Source organism: Stegodyphus dumicola, chromosome 10 (assembly GCF_044657685.1).
Source record: "Stegodyphus dumicola isolate Sdum_Otavi_A_Nest chromosome 10, ASM4465768v1".
NCBI lineage: Eukaryota > Metazoa > Arthropoda > Arachnida > Araneae > Eresidae > Stegodyphus > Stegodyphus dumicola.
The window spans coordinates 45,868,422-45,883,433 of record NC_140777.1 but is presented as its reverse complement, the minus strand read 5'-3'; the positions used below and the strand labels follow the sequence as shown (position 1 = coordinate 45,883,433).

Here is a 15,012-nt window from a genome sequence, read left to right as displayed (position 1 = left end):
AAAAAGTATGTATACATACAACATATATACCTCTTTACCCAGGTTAAAAATCTTTTACCCGGCTCTTATTTGCATATTATTTGCATGCTAGTTAATGCATGAGAAATAATTATTTTTTATTTCATATATTTGTTCATTTGTTTAATTATTTTATAAAATTAAGTTTAATTTTTTTAATAGCCATATTTTATTTCTTTTATGCTGAATGGCAACAAGTAGTTCATATTTATATTTAAATTTCTTTATGCTGAATGGCAACTAGTTCTGATTCATGATTGCTTGGTTTTGGTTTAAAAACGTTGCTATTCTAATAGCGTCGCATTTCGATAGCTGGAATAAACCTAGCTATTTGTTTATAATTCATGCTATTCCTAATCATAAATTAATTTTGAAAATTAGTAGCCAAGGCTATAAACTTCACGGACCACTACATATATAATTTTACGTTTGGTGGACCACTAATACGAATTTTGACCTTCATGGAGGACTCTTTATAGTGTGGAGCTGATATAAAAATTATTTCATACATTTGATAGAAACTGACTCGTATTTATGTTACACATGGAGAAAACCACGAAAATTTTCGTGTAAGCAGCTCATCCGCTATGGTTTGAACGCCAGTCGAACTACCAATATTCAACGATTTTACCTCTCGGTTGCTAGAGGTCGGAGGTCATAAAAGTTAATCTCTGAATTTCAAAGTTATCGATCTATGCTTTATTACATGATTATTCATGCTCAGATTTTTTGGAAACTAGGGATAAATTAAAAATTGGAATTCTGGATAACCAAGTTAAATAATTAAATTTATTTTATTTTCCGTTCTGATACATTTTAGGTTCTGAATACGAAAAGCTCCCACATATGATTTATTTGGGGCTCAATTTAGAGAGTAAAATGAATAAGTTTCTTTAATTTGGTTTGAATTACAACAAAGTGCACGAAAACTATCGCCTAAGAGAAGAGTTGTCTTCGTGGAGGGTTTTCGGTGTCTTCTTGTTCTGCGATTCCTGTTTCAGCGGTTGTCAAAATCATTCCTGTTTCCGCGAATGTCTTCATTAGCCCCCTTCCTAAAGGGGTTACGTAGTGGGGGGCCGAATGGGCCTTGACCTCTCCTGAAAGGTAGAAAAGGAAAAAAAAAATAATAATAATAATTTAAAAAGAAGAATTTTTAAAATAAATAATCGAAAAATATTTACGATCTCAGATCTTTGCGTGAAGGAAGATAATACTGTGTTTGAAAGGAGAGAGAGAGATATTCGAACTCTGCAATGATTTTGGCAATGCACTAAAAGATTGTTTCCTAAAGTAAAAAACAATGTTCTTCCAAAATTCTGCATAAAGGTGAGTTATAATAAAATCTTTCAGAATAAATATTCGTTCTAAAACGACGTTCTTTCTTCTACAACGACGACTTCTTTGATCTTAATTGCACTTTTGCAGCTTTTAATTCTTTCATTTATGCAAATCCAATAGGCTATATTTTTCTTATTTTTATTCTAAATTCGATACTAATAACCCTTATAAAGGGCTAACCGTTTTTTCCTTTTAGTTCCAATAATGTCTAAAACATTCATATTAATTAACGTAAGGAATACTGCTAGGAATGCTAGGAATTGTAGCAGAATTACAAATGGAATGAAACTTAAGATTTCAAGAGGAGCCTAAGACATGTCTTAAATCTTACGAAAACTAACTTATTCACGAAGAAACTGCCCAGCTCTTCTTAATGACTCATTGTGACGTATCCTGAAGAGCTGTGGGAGGGGTACTGTACTCTCCGATTTCGCGGGCATAGGAAAAATTTTAAAAAACGCTGAAAGAGGACTCGCGGAAACAGAACTAATTCAGGCTTTCTAAGGAAAACTCGCTAGTAACCACGTTATATGTTGGGAAAACCACGAAAAACCACTTTGCTAGGAATTGAACCCAGGTCTAACTACCAGTATTCAGCAACTTAACTGCTCAGTCGCTTATAAGTTTCCTTAATCTTTACACGTGATTGTAATGAATGTAACTACTATGAGTAAAAATCTTTCTAAGATATCAATCCATGTTTCTAGTTGATTTTTGGTATTCTGTAGAGGTGATCACCTTAGGAAGATGATGTTCAGTGCACTTGTTTATTTATACATTTAGAAATGCTGGTCACTTTTGGAAGTGATCGTCTTAGGTGCTACTAGATGGTACGGATCTAGGTGGATCACGCACTGGTGCATTGTAAAAGTATATTAGACGATCATCTACATTTCCAATTATTTTGGTCTTCGGTGGAGGTGGTCGTCTTAGAGAGATAATGCTCAGTACAAGCGTTTATTTCTACTCTGGGAAATTCTTTTGGAAGAGGTCGTCACAAGAGGAATCATTGTATATTAAATGTTTAAATCCAGATGACATGGTTATAGGATCCATTTTAATTAAATTTTAATATGATTTTGAAATAAACCTCTTAATTTTTAATAATTATGATTTTCTTGTTTTCCTATTCAGCCTTAAAAGCAAAATTAAAAATTGTTTCCTGTTCAAATACGTTACTTTTAATTAAAATCTAATGAGGAGAAAAATATGCGACAATTAATTAGCTAAAAAATTGAGTACTATTCTTATCGCAAACCGTGACTTTAAATTGCATCTACATCTGTTTGTTATAATACTGTTTTACACTAAAGCTCAGATGAATTCCTGTGAGGGGAGCAGTTACTAATGGCCTGACAATGACACTCACTACGCAACCAGCCTTTGCCCGCTGGACACCACTCTATTTTTACCATAAGGGAGAAGCAGAAGCTCGCACATCTTGCAATTCTCAGAAGTTTCGGTTATCCAAAGCTACGATTACTGTGATAAAATTTTATCTCCCAGCTTGGCGATCTTTCTAAACATGCCTTTATTTTCCTTTTCCTTATTTTCCGTTCCTTTTTTTCCAAGTAACATTTTTTCCTACCTTGTAGTTGTTGTAGGAAAAAATGTTACTTGGAATTATACTCAGTATAAATACCACTCGCAAGTTAACTATGTCATCTTCCTTTCCTAGCTTCCGGCACTGTCAAAAATCTCTCCGCTGCTCTGCTTGATGTCACCCCCTTTTACCAGTGTATATAAGAAATTATGGTACTTGTTTATAGTCAAAAAGTATATTGTCGACGAAGAAATTCTAATTTGCCTAGAAATAAAGAGTGTAATTAGCTGAACTTGGAAAGTGTCAACATTTTCTTCCTGACTTTCTACTCGGTTGTCGAAAGCTGTTAAGTTCTAGTGGCGTCCAGCACTGAAAACATTACATATATATATATTTAAGAAGTTGCAATCCTTGTATTAATAGCTAATAGCATCCATAATGTAAATTTCGTAAATATTTAAATTCAGTCAATGACGCTTAAAAGGTACAAAACTCTGTAACTCATTTTTATAATGCTCGTTATTATAACAACATGGATGCTTAGAACTACTGTTTGCCGAATATTTGTTTTTCTGACGGTAACGCGTGTCGTAAGGTCCATGTTTGTAATATATATACCGCAAGTGTTTCAGCTGCCAGATCGCCTGCCTGTCTGACCAGAGAGCCTGTATGTCTGTGAGAACTTATTTCACATTCCGCAACTCACATGTTTGTGTTTGTATTCTTGTAACCGCTAATTGTTGACTTCCACGCTTCGCTCTTTGCAGTTTTATATTCTAAAGTTGAAACCGCGGAATAAAAGGATGAAAGTCCACAGGCAAATGTTGTATTCTTAAATGTTTCACTTTTACGATACAGCGACGAAACAACCGGGGAATGGGAATTCCACCCTGAGGAAAAATTCGTAGTTTCAGGATGAAAGGCGGTCAGACTTTTATTTACCTGTTAAGTATTTAGTTTTAATTTACGTATATAAAACCTACTTTTATTCAAGTTTTGGTATTTATCAACATTTTGTATACTTTTTTCTTGTTTATTTTATAAAATACATTAAAAATAATCTAAATTTAAATAAATCTTTACATATTTTTCTCAATTTTGGAAAGAAGAGAGAGAATGATTGTCTAATTAAAATAAAAGAGGCGCAAAATTTAAATAAAAAAAAAAAAAAAAAAGGTTGAGAACTACTGTGATAGAGCTCACCGTCTCTGTGACTTCAAAATCTGAATCCTTTCAGAATTTTTATATCTTCTTAAGAGCATAGTAATTCATTCGATGACTTGTTATCAGATAATCATGCTTCGTCAAAAAATTTTCGTCCTAAAAGTTAAACTTAACTCGACATTTAAAATTACTTTTCCAAAGGTGATCTGATTAAAATTCTTCAGGTGTTTTAACTTAACTGTCCAACTTGCAATAATAGAAATCCAAAACTTCTTTCACAGAGCAGTCTTAACCTGGATCTCACAAGTTCTCTAATTCTAGAAAGCCTGACTATTTGATTACTGCCCATATCTTCGATCGCACAAAAACATTTCCATGAGCATATCGAGTGTCATTCACCAAATCCATCAACTAAGAAAATCCATGATTCTTTACAAAATGAGAGAATGTTTCCTCAGTCCCAGATGTCTGGTCGTTTTATTCTACGCGATAACCTCGGCAAAATTTTCCTCACTGGAATTTATGATTCCTTGGTGGGGAAAGCTTAGTTTGTAATCCAAAGTAAGATAAAGTAAGACATGTAAGATCCAAATTAAGACATGTATTGGTCATATGCGAATGTAATGCTGCTGTATAATAATATAACTCAGCCACCAAAGAATTTAGGTCTTTTTTATGCTCTTTCGTGAGGTGCTTACCTCCATACGACACACTGATAGTAATGGATGTTGAAGTATCAACCACTAATTTGAGAACAAAAGTATGGGAGATAGAGAGAAAAAAGAAATCAGAGAACTTCAGACAATAAAAATTTTAAGCGCAGAAATATCGTAGAGATCCTAAGAAGTAAGATAAGAACAACTAAAAGCAGTTTCTTTCTCCTTCCAGCATGCCTTCGTAGTCTAACGGTAGCACACTCGGCGCGTATTCGAGAGTTCCAGGTTCGAGTCCCGGCGAGGGCAATGCATATTTTTCACGCCTTTCTTCAAAAAAACCTAATGACGCTAGAGTGGCGCTCCAACTAAAAGGTGGTGTACAATAATTCGTCACCAGCAGGATTTGGATCTCCTAATCCTTAGTCGCCAAATAAGATATTCTCAAAACATTTATTGCTGCATTTCCCGGAAGATTTCGCTCACGGTTTGGGGACATTCAGTACCTTCAGTTTGATTGCAGTGCACATTTTTAGCCCAAAGGGGTAATTTTACCCAGAAGGACTGTCAGTTTCGTTTGGGCATTTTGCGTTGAAAACCTAAATGCGTTTAATCACTTTTCAAATTGTTGCCACCAAATATTGTCGCGCTGTATTATATTTAAAGAAATTAAAATAATGAACAATCTGTATAAATATATGTATGTTTCTCGGGCTTGATAAAACGACGGTACCTAGAGTTATCAAATTTTGAATAACGTAATCCTCAACCCGAATATGGGCATCTGGAAGACCAAATTTAGAATTTGGGAATTTGTTTTATTATCTGTTTCACATTTTGTAAAACTTAAACGAATTCTTGAGTAACAAACTCTACGATTTCAGAGCGAGCAGTGGCAATACTATACTGGCGGGGGGGGGACAAAAAAAAAAAACTCCAGCGCTCGAGATTGTCTATAGGGGATTCTAAAGATATGATCTTTTGAAATTATTTTGTGATATTGCTGCTAATTGAGTTTTATGGTTTTAACATGATATTTAAAAAATAAAAGTAAGTAACACACAAAAGGTTAAAAAAAAAGCCTCTTTGGGCGTAATATAAAATCTAAAAACAGATTTTTTTAACAAGAGATATTATTTATTATAAAAAACATCTGACAGATTCTCTTTAAAAAATATATTTAGCTAAGGTCCGAGAGATAATTATTTTTATCAATAGAAAATCGCATAAAATAGGTGAGAGAAAATTATACTTGTTATCAGTGCTCTTCAGCTGGAAATCTTTGTTGATTACTTTCAAATTTTATTTTTTACAGAATGAAGTCAATCTGAATGACGCAAATTAGCGTCGCCAATAAGATAAGATGCTTGATAAAATTTTCATATCACCTAAGCGAAGTAAAACAGTCCGGTACTTCGAGGATTAAGGATTTTCATATTACAATAATGAACCTTTTCCTCGAATCTGCAGTCAGTGCTAGTCTATTGCCTTAAACGTATACGCACAGTTTAATCCAAAAGTCGTTGACATTTAAAAATATAACTGAAAACAAAAAACCTAAAAGGAATATAAACATTAAAAAAGCAAAATCTCAAAGGGTTTATATTTGAACGGTCGCCCAAAAGGGTTTGTTAATGTTGTTTTTTAGCTTTATTATTTAGCACCATTTTCTTCACATTGATGCAAATACAATTCAATAACAAAATTGCAAGAATTTTAAAGCAGCATATGTTTAGAATTCTCGGTGCAGTATTAAGTGCTGGCATACATTTCTCAGTCTTTTCTCCGTTCATCATATCAGTGTTCAGGTTTCTTAATAAGATGGCTTGCAAAACTCTTTTTTGCTTTTTTGTTATTAACGTTTGGTGTGTTAAATGTATTAACTATATATTATACTGTTCGCATTTACCCCATATACAATTCAAATACAGGCAGACGAGTTTACTATCTCTTCCCCAAAGTTGACTCTCCTCCAGTCCATCTTTCCAGACATATCACGTGGTTTATCACGGGGCATGGTCCCTTTACCACGTACCTCTATGCAAGAAATCTCTCTTCATCAGATTCCTGTGCATGTGATGAAAAGGGTCACCCCGGACATTATCTATTTTGCTGCTCCTTTACAGATTCCCTTCATCTAAAGATGCCAAATTCAGAAGAGGATTTATTCCCATTTCTAAGATGTGCAATTAAGCATAAGCACTTAATAAAATTACGAAGGTTATTGACTTTTGGGCTGCTAGAAGTCAAGAGCTATGTAGTGTAATTTAACCTTCAAAGAAATGCTCCAGCAATAGCAAAATAAAGCAATTAAATGCAGATATAAATGTACGCGGTCGTACTTTTATAGGAAAGAAATAAGCACCGCAAACCATATGAAGCACAAAACAAGTCACTCACAAGTAGGGTAAGGGGCTCCTATCTATTTACTTCGGATAAATAATAGATGACCCCCCTACATTTCTATGTAACATAAGGTCACATTACCTGATAAGTGAACACATATAATAAATTGCCAGCATTGAGTTGGTAAAGTATCAACAATGTAATTCTTGTAAACTAATTATTGTAAAAGCACACGAAATTGCATACAATGAACTGACAAAAATAAGTTGGCAATGTATCAGCATATGTATGCAGATATATCTAAAAGTACGTAGTAAGCATAAGTATGCAGATGAAGCTATTGTTTCGTTTGTTTGCAGACTTATTTATTTATGTCTTTTTTATTATTTTATATTCTTTTCTAATTTTGACTGCTGTTCGTAAAAAATGACGTAAACAAGTCATGATTGTAGGCATGATCTATATACTAGAAATAAGTTGCTTCTAGCTACCACAATTTATAATGTCATGATCAATTTTTACATGCAAATAACAATGTACTGCTAGATAATAATGTAATTTCTGAACATTAACACAAAAACATCCGTTACAGCACATAGTGAATCGTCAAAATTGAGCTTTGAAAGTTTCAGCACAACTTTACAACAGTACTTAAATGTAAGCTTTGTAAACAATTTTATAGTTCTTAATTAATTCTGATAGTAAACAGATCATGTTTACAAAATTATTTGTGACGTAGGAATATCAGGTCTGTTTCTAATGCAATATACAGTCAAAAGTCTTTAGTCGGGACTTTGGCGATTCCGGATTATCGGTTTTTCCGGATCATATATCATCAGTTTAAATCTGGTAAGATGGCATGCAGAAATTATAAAATTAAAAATATGAAACCTTAATTTATGAAATAAAGAGCAATTATGATCTAAAAGGTATCAAAATTTACAAAAAAAAAAAAAAAAAAAAAAAAAGCTTAATATTTATTTGTTTACTTTATTAAACATTTCTTTCAACGCGCGCATGCGTCAAGCATATACATTATGCATAGTCGAAATTAGAAAATTGCAACCAGAAAACTATTTGATGTGCATTCGTGATATTTATAATGACGAGGAATTTGATTTAAATCATATCAAAGACGGAGTACATCCAGATGAAATACACTCATGTCCATAAATTAAGGATAATTCGGAGTCACGCAGAAATCGAACTCTAAAATAACTATATCACCTGTAAAATCACTACACACGACTTCAAGAACCATATGCAAATTTCAGGAAGTAACCAGATGACACCGATGGTACGTCACAATGACGAGAGTGTAAAAGAGCGATATATAAGGAACACAGGCAAAGAAGTAAAATTGTTCGCAGGCGCTTTATAAGCATTTCAGTGCAATAACCGAATAGTTATGACACAAAGGACGCATTTGGATGATTTTTTACGTGGTGGAATTATCGGCCGTCTGAAATGTGGACGTATCCAACTGGAAGTATCAGATGAACGTGGAATTGCCCAGAGTGTCATCTTCAGGTTTTGGCAACGATTCCAAGACGATGGTAATGTGAGTAGACGTTACAGCACGGGTCGCCCCAGAGTTACAACGCCGAATGAGGACCGGTATTTGACAGTTACTGCCAAAAGAAACAGGCGGAGCACAGCCTCAGATCTGTCTCGTCAGCTCTCTTCAGCCATTGGTACGGCAATTTCAAGGCAGACCGTATACAGACGCTTAGGTCCGATTGGTCTATATGCTCGTAGACTTGTCAGATGCGTTCCACTTACTGCAACTCACTGTCGCCTGCGGTTAGCCTGGAGTAGAGAGCATGCATTGTGGACACCGCAACAGTGGGCTTGTGTGATGTTTTCCGACAAGTCCAGGTTTAGCTTGCATTCTAATTCTCGCCGGACTTTCATATGGAGAGCTCCAGGTACCTGTCACCACCAAGAAAACATCATTGAACGACACCGTTACGGTGGTGCAGGAGTGCTCGTTTGGGGTGGAATTATTCTGGGTTCCTGCATGTTCAAATTGGAACCATGACAAGCCAAATCTATCGGGACGTCATTCTGGAACAACATGTACGTTTGTTTCGGGGCGCCATGGGCGCACAATTTGTGTTTATGAATGACAACGCCCGTCCTCACGGTGCAAACATCGTAAGCGAATGCCTTCAATCGGAGGATATCACCCGTATGAACTGGCCAGCATTCTCACCGGACTTGAATCCAGTAGAGCACGTGTGGGACATGCTTGGCCGACGAGTTGCAGCCCGTCAACCTCCTCCTACATGTCTACCGGAACTTCGGAGAGTATTGCTTTATGAGTGGTGTAATATCCCCCAAGATCAGATCGATAATTTGATACTCAGCATGCCTAGGCGTTGTACGGACTGTATTGCATCGTCTGGAAGACATACAATATATTAAGAATCATACCAACCATGTAATATTGGTTTTTTGTAAATAGGTTTTCTTTGTAATTTGCTCCAGGGAGAAAAAATCGCTAATTTTTTTAATAATATCAAACATATAGCATCTTTTTTGCTCTTTACCTTTTGTTTAATAAATAAGCTTTACAAATAAGTCAAATTTGTTTTGCTTCTAACTCTTCCTTTGCCTGATTTTGCATTATCCTTAATTTATGGACATGAGTGTACTATATTTAGTAAGGAATTATAAGCCGAATACAATAAAAACATCTGCCCTGAACATAAGAATAGCCTGACAGATCAACTTCTAGTTCATTGCACGCCGCGTCGTCCCCCCCCCCACACACACAGAGCAGCGTGAAAATGATAAACATATTTCGGAATGGTTAGAGAATCAAAGGATATGCCTTTATCCATTTTTTGCAGCACTTTTTGTTTGATGGACATCGAAACTGCTTTCGCCTTGTAGATCCTTAGGTAGCTCCAGAATCTGAAATTCTTTTTGACATAATCGAAAGTTCAAGCTTACTTTTATAAAATTGCTCTAAAAGTCTGCAAAAAATAATAAGCCGGATTCAATTAGAAGATTAAGGAACAACGCAATATGCAACATTAATTGAAATAGATACCGTACGTTATACATTAAACGCGCATGCGTAAACGTATTATGCGCATGGGTCAAGATCATTCCGGATTATGGACATCCGGATTAAAGACTTTTGACTGTATAATGTCCTGAAACATGTTGCCTGTACCCACTATAATAGATAACATCTTAAATATGCACCTGCACAACTATGTATATCGCAATGTATATCATGTAATTTAATCCCTTTTACTTGAGGTAGTTTAAATGCTGAAAGGTAGGAGTACCGTTGATGCTGCCGCCGGTGCTCTCTGGAGTCACAGTTTCCATCACAACTCGGAATTTCTGGAGTCACAATTTCCATCACGACTCGAATTTCTGGAGTCACAATTTCCATCACGACTCGAATTTCAGAATGTTTTTAGTTTTCTAGTTAGTATGTGGGGCTAATACTTACTTACTTAGGGTAAATATTAGGTGGCCCCCCTCACTTCTACATAACATAACATGTACAATTCAATTCAACGGCAAAATCACAAAATATGTAAAAACATCATATCTTTAAAATTTCCGAAAGACAGTCACGGGGATAAATATAGTTTATTCCGTACAGTGTTGCCACTGCTCGCTTTCAAATCGTTGAGTTTGTTAATAAACAATTCATTAAAGTTTTGCAAAATGTGAAATTCGAAATTTGGGCTTCAGGTGAACATGTTCGGGTGGAGGCCTACGTTATTCAAAATTAGATGAACCTAGATACTGTCATTTTTTCCCCAGTACGAGGAACATACATGCATGCACGCTTCGTTAATTAATTTCTTTCAAAATAATACAGGACTATAATATTTGGTGGGAACAATTTGAAAAGTGGTTCACCATTTATGGTGTACCGTTATTAGCATTATTATTATATTCCATTAATTCAAATTTGAAGTAGTTTTCACAGTGGTTAAATCAGCGGAAAACTCGACTTCGGAATCGTGTGGTGGGGTGAGTAAATTTTTTTGCCGTTTGTTTGAATAGAATATTTTGTAACTGTTGAAGCTGTTTGAAAGTCATGGATCTTGTTTTGGTAAAATTTGAAACTTTTCGTTTTCGTATTTACTGATTGTTTTGAATTGATATTTAGAATGATAGAATTTATTTGCAAGCAAGAATTGTCTTTTTTCCATAGAATTAGAATTTGTTGTTAATGTCCGAAATTTGATTTATTGTTGAAAATGGCAGTGTTTTCTTATAATTCTAGAATTAGAATTTGTTGTTAAAATACTAGAATGGTAAAAATTGCTGCTAGGAACTCTTAAAATGTATTAATTGTTAAAGTTGCGAACTAAACCTGACACACATCGAGTACAAACATTAAAGTTAGTAAGGAAAAAAAACGAAAATTTGAATAACTCTGATGTCAACATAGGTGCATGTGGATTCATATTCAGAAAAGTTGAATATTAAAATCGAAACTAACATGCCAAATAATGATATTGATGAATTTTTTAAGGAAGAAAACGAAATTAAGAATAAAATTAACACTTTAGATGAATATAACAAAAAAATAATGCCAATTAAAGTGAAGTTGCAAAACAAAACAATTCGAAAAGTTTCATATCTTTCAGTGGAGCAAACAATAAACCCAGAAATTGTGCACGTAGAAAATAAAACTGCGCATTTAAGAAATAAATCTCCCTAAACTTTCGCATGGTATACTCCAACTGCGCGAATCAAAATTTCTTCTCCCCGTTGCCTACAGGGTTACAATTTTACTTTTCGAAGCCAATTTTAGCCAAGAGGAGAATAAAAATAAACAAATATAATTACATATCACAATCATAACAACAAGTAAAGAATATCTAACAAGCAGGCTGATTACTTGAATAATATCAATAAATGCGAGAGCTGAAAAAGAAAATAAAAGGCATTCGTAACACATATACATATTAGCATTACAAATATCTTTCATTAATTACAATATTAGAGCAAAGAGTATTATAATAATATTATAAATTAAATAATTATAAAGCATATCAAGCATACCAATTGTATTTTTTATAAATTACATCAATAATAGTCAAGATGTCTGGAGTAGACTGGAAAATTCAATATAGTTCACTGGCGTGCAAAAGATTATTTCGTATCAAAGTGTGTTAAAATGTACTAGAAATATTTTTTGTTAATTAAAGTAAATGTTTCAGAAATTAATAGTTAAATTTTAAAAAAAAACCTAGCATGAAATCTATTATAACAACATTACTATGCCTTCGAAACACTTACTTTTAAATTTTAAATAAATTTAAAGTATTATGCTAAGAAGATTTTTCTAAAATTTATCTAGAAGAAAATAATTAGATAAACAGTTCTGCAAATTAATATAATCAATCAGGCCTCTCAATAAATAAAAGCTTACTTTTTTAACCCAAAGTAAAAATTTGAATACAAAAGTTTGTGTAATATACTTGGAAATATCTGAACGTATAATTAATTAGAAACGTATAATTAAATTAATAAAAGCTAATTAACAACAACATTAAGCTTAATTTCATTCAATCTAAAACAAATAATCGATCAGGAGCTCCGCATAAGTGAAGTTTTATTACTATTTTACGTAGATTTGCATATAAAATAAAAATTACACTTGTGAAACAAGTAAATAATGTGCTGACGGTCAGCAGAAATTAAAATACAGTGGTTAAAAATATGACTCTTTGCTAGAAAAGGTATCCATAATTGTCAAAGCTAGAGAAACTTAATGATTATAGAGAAGCTACAGTGTGAAAAGAAAATACTGGAATAAACATGTTAAGAAAACTAGATGGAGAAATAATCCTTAATTTATTGATATCCATATATACTCTATGCTTTTGGAAAAAGTTACATATAATTTGCAGAGGTATCAATCACAGAAACCGAGTTAATTTCTTTCCTTATTTTGTCTTCTTAGAGGGATTTGTAAAAAGATATGCTAAGGTGAAAATTTTTGCAATATTTTTAAGGAATAAATTTAAAAGTATTTTTACTTCATGAACTGAATTTTTTACGATACATTTTAATGCCTGAACAGGAGATAAGCTACTTATTTACTAATAAGTACAAAAAAAAGAAAGAGCTGGGGGATCTCTGGGATTAGAAACTTGGGTCGAACTACCAATGTTTAGTGACTTTTCCTCTTGATCATAAGACCTTTTGAAATTAGACTGAACAATATATTAAAGAAAACAGAAGATACAGCACACGTAAGAACAAAAGTGGGCTGAATTAGAAATTTACATGTTTGGTGAATGAGTTAAACTTATCTGTATGCCATTATGAAATATTAGGAATGTAACATAAAAGCATCAGTGAATGGCAACAAAATCATTGTAATCTAAATTATCATTATCAGTATCTGCTGTTAATTTCAATACTGCAGAAAAAATTATAAGTGAATTATAAATCACATAAACTCGTTGCATTATAAATTACAGCAGTTAAAAATATTATTAGCGTGATTTAGCAACCATCTCTGTTTGCAAATAATTAATTTTACAAATAATTCAGCCTGAAACTAGATTGGAAACGAGATAAGCTGCAAGCTGAAGATCGATCTTTAGCAAGGTGTTAGAAACATCTTCTGTTAACTAGAGTTATGATGCAAGAATTTTTAAAAATTATTATTTATATATAAATTGGCATAAATACAATACAAAATATATAAATTTCTACATACATGAAAACTTGAATAGAACGCAACAATATGTGAAAAAGGAATGGATTAAAAGGGAATTGAAAATAGCAAGATATGAATTGAAAATTCTGCAGATACTCATAATTATCAATTTATTAATTAAATGTGTTAAAATACAATAACACGCCGAACAAATAATTTAGAAGTCAAACAACAAAAATCAGCGTTATATTTTCAAATTTTCACAGGACTAGTTCCGATGATTTTATCGAACCATCAAATTCAGCAGCAAAAGCACAAATGAACGAGATAAGATAAGATAAGAAAGCCTGGACAGGAGATAAGCTACTGGCGCCATCTGTTGATGACACCAGAACTAAAACATAATTTCTTTAAAGGCTGAAGGCAAAGATGGATTGGAATTAGGGTCGTTAACTAGAATAGAAAGATTTTTTTGAAGAAGAAAGATTTTGGCGCAGCCAAAATTATTCAAAAAACATCTTCCATTGGTGAACTGGATTTTCTATAGGCATTTCACATTCAAAAAAAAATCTTTCTGTTATAGTTAACAACCGTAATTCCAATTCATCTTTGCCTTCAGCCTTTAAAGAAATTATGTTTTAGTTCTGGTTTCATCAACAGATGGCGCCAGTAGCTTATCTCCTGACCAGGCTTTCTTATCTTATCTAATCATTATATCCTATCTCGTTCATTTGCTCTTTTGCAGCTGAGGATGATGGTTCGGTAAAATCATCGAAACTAGCCCTGTGAAAATTTGAAAATATAACGCTGATTTTTGTTGTTTGACTTTTAAATTAATTAAACGTGTATTAGAAATTAAATGTACGCCAAAGTACATCAGGTAGAGCAAGGATGTCAAACTCGCGGCCCACAACAAATATGTTTGCGGCCCGACCAATATATCAGCAAATAATAATATATAATAATAAAATAACACATCGACGAAGAAAAAAATGAAATGTTTACTGCTAAGTAATTAACGATAATTTTTTCAGTGTTGTTAGATTACTCACAGCGAGCTGACACACACACTACTTAAATTACAAATGCGTGTGAGTAACTTGCGTTCAGCTACCTTCGGCTTTTGGGGGACACATGCACTCAGAACTTGTACGCATCCCCCGATAGCTGAATGTGGCCGAACTCATGGTCTCAGTTTTCCAATCATAGTTTTGTACGATATATTGGTGCATGCATGTGCATGCTTTATTATTAATTATTACTTAATTCATATTGTTACGGATTTCATAGGTATT

The 15,012-nt window shown here is 33.5% G+C and overlaps 1 protein-coding gene across 3 annotated transcripts in view; it reads right to left on the bottom strand.

The window, feature by feature from the left end:
- LOC118195819 (beta-1,3-galactosyltransferase 5-like) overlaps nucleotides 1-15,012 on the bottom strand; it is a 96,059-nt gene that overhangs the window by 8,467 nt on the left and 72,580 nt on the right. The gene's annotated exons all lie outside the window — the stretch shown is intronic.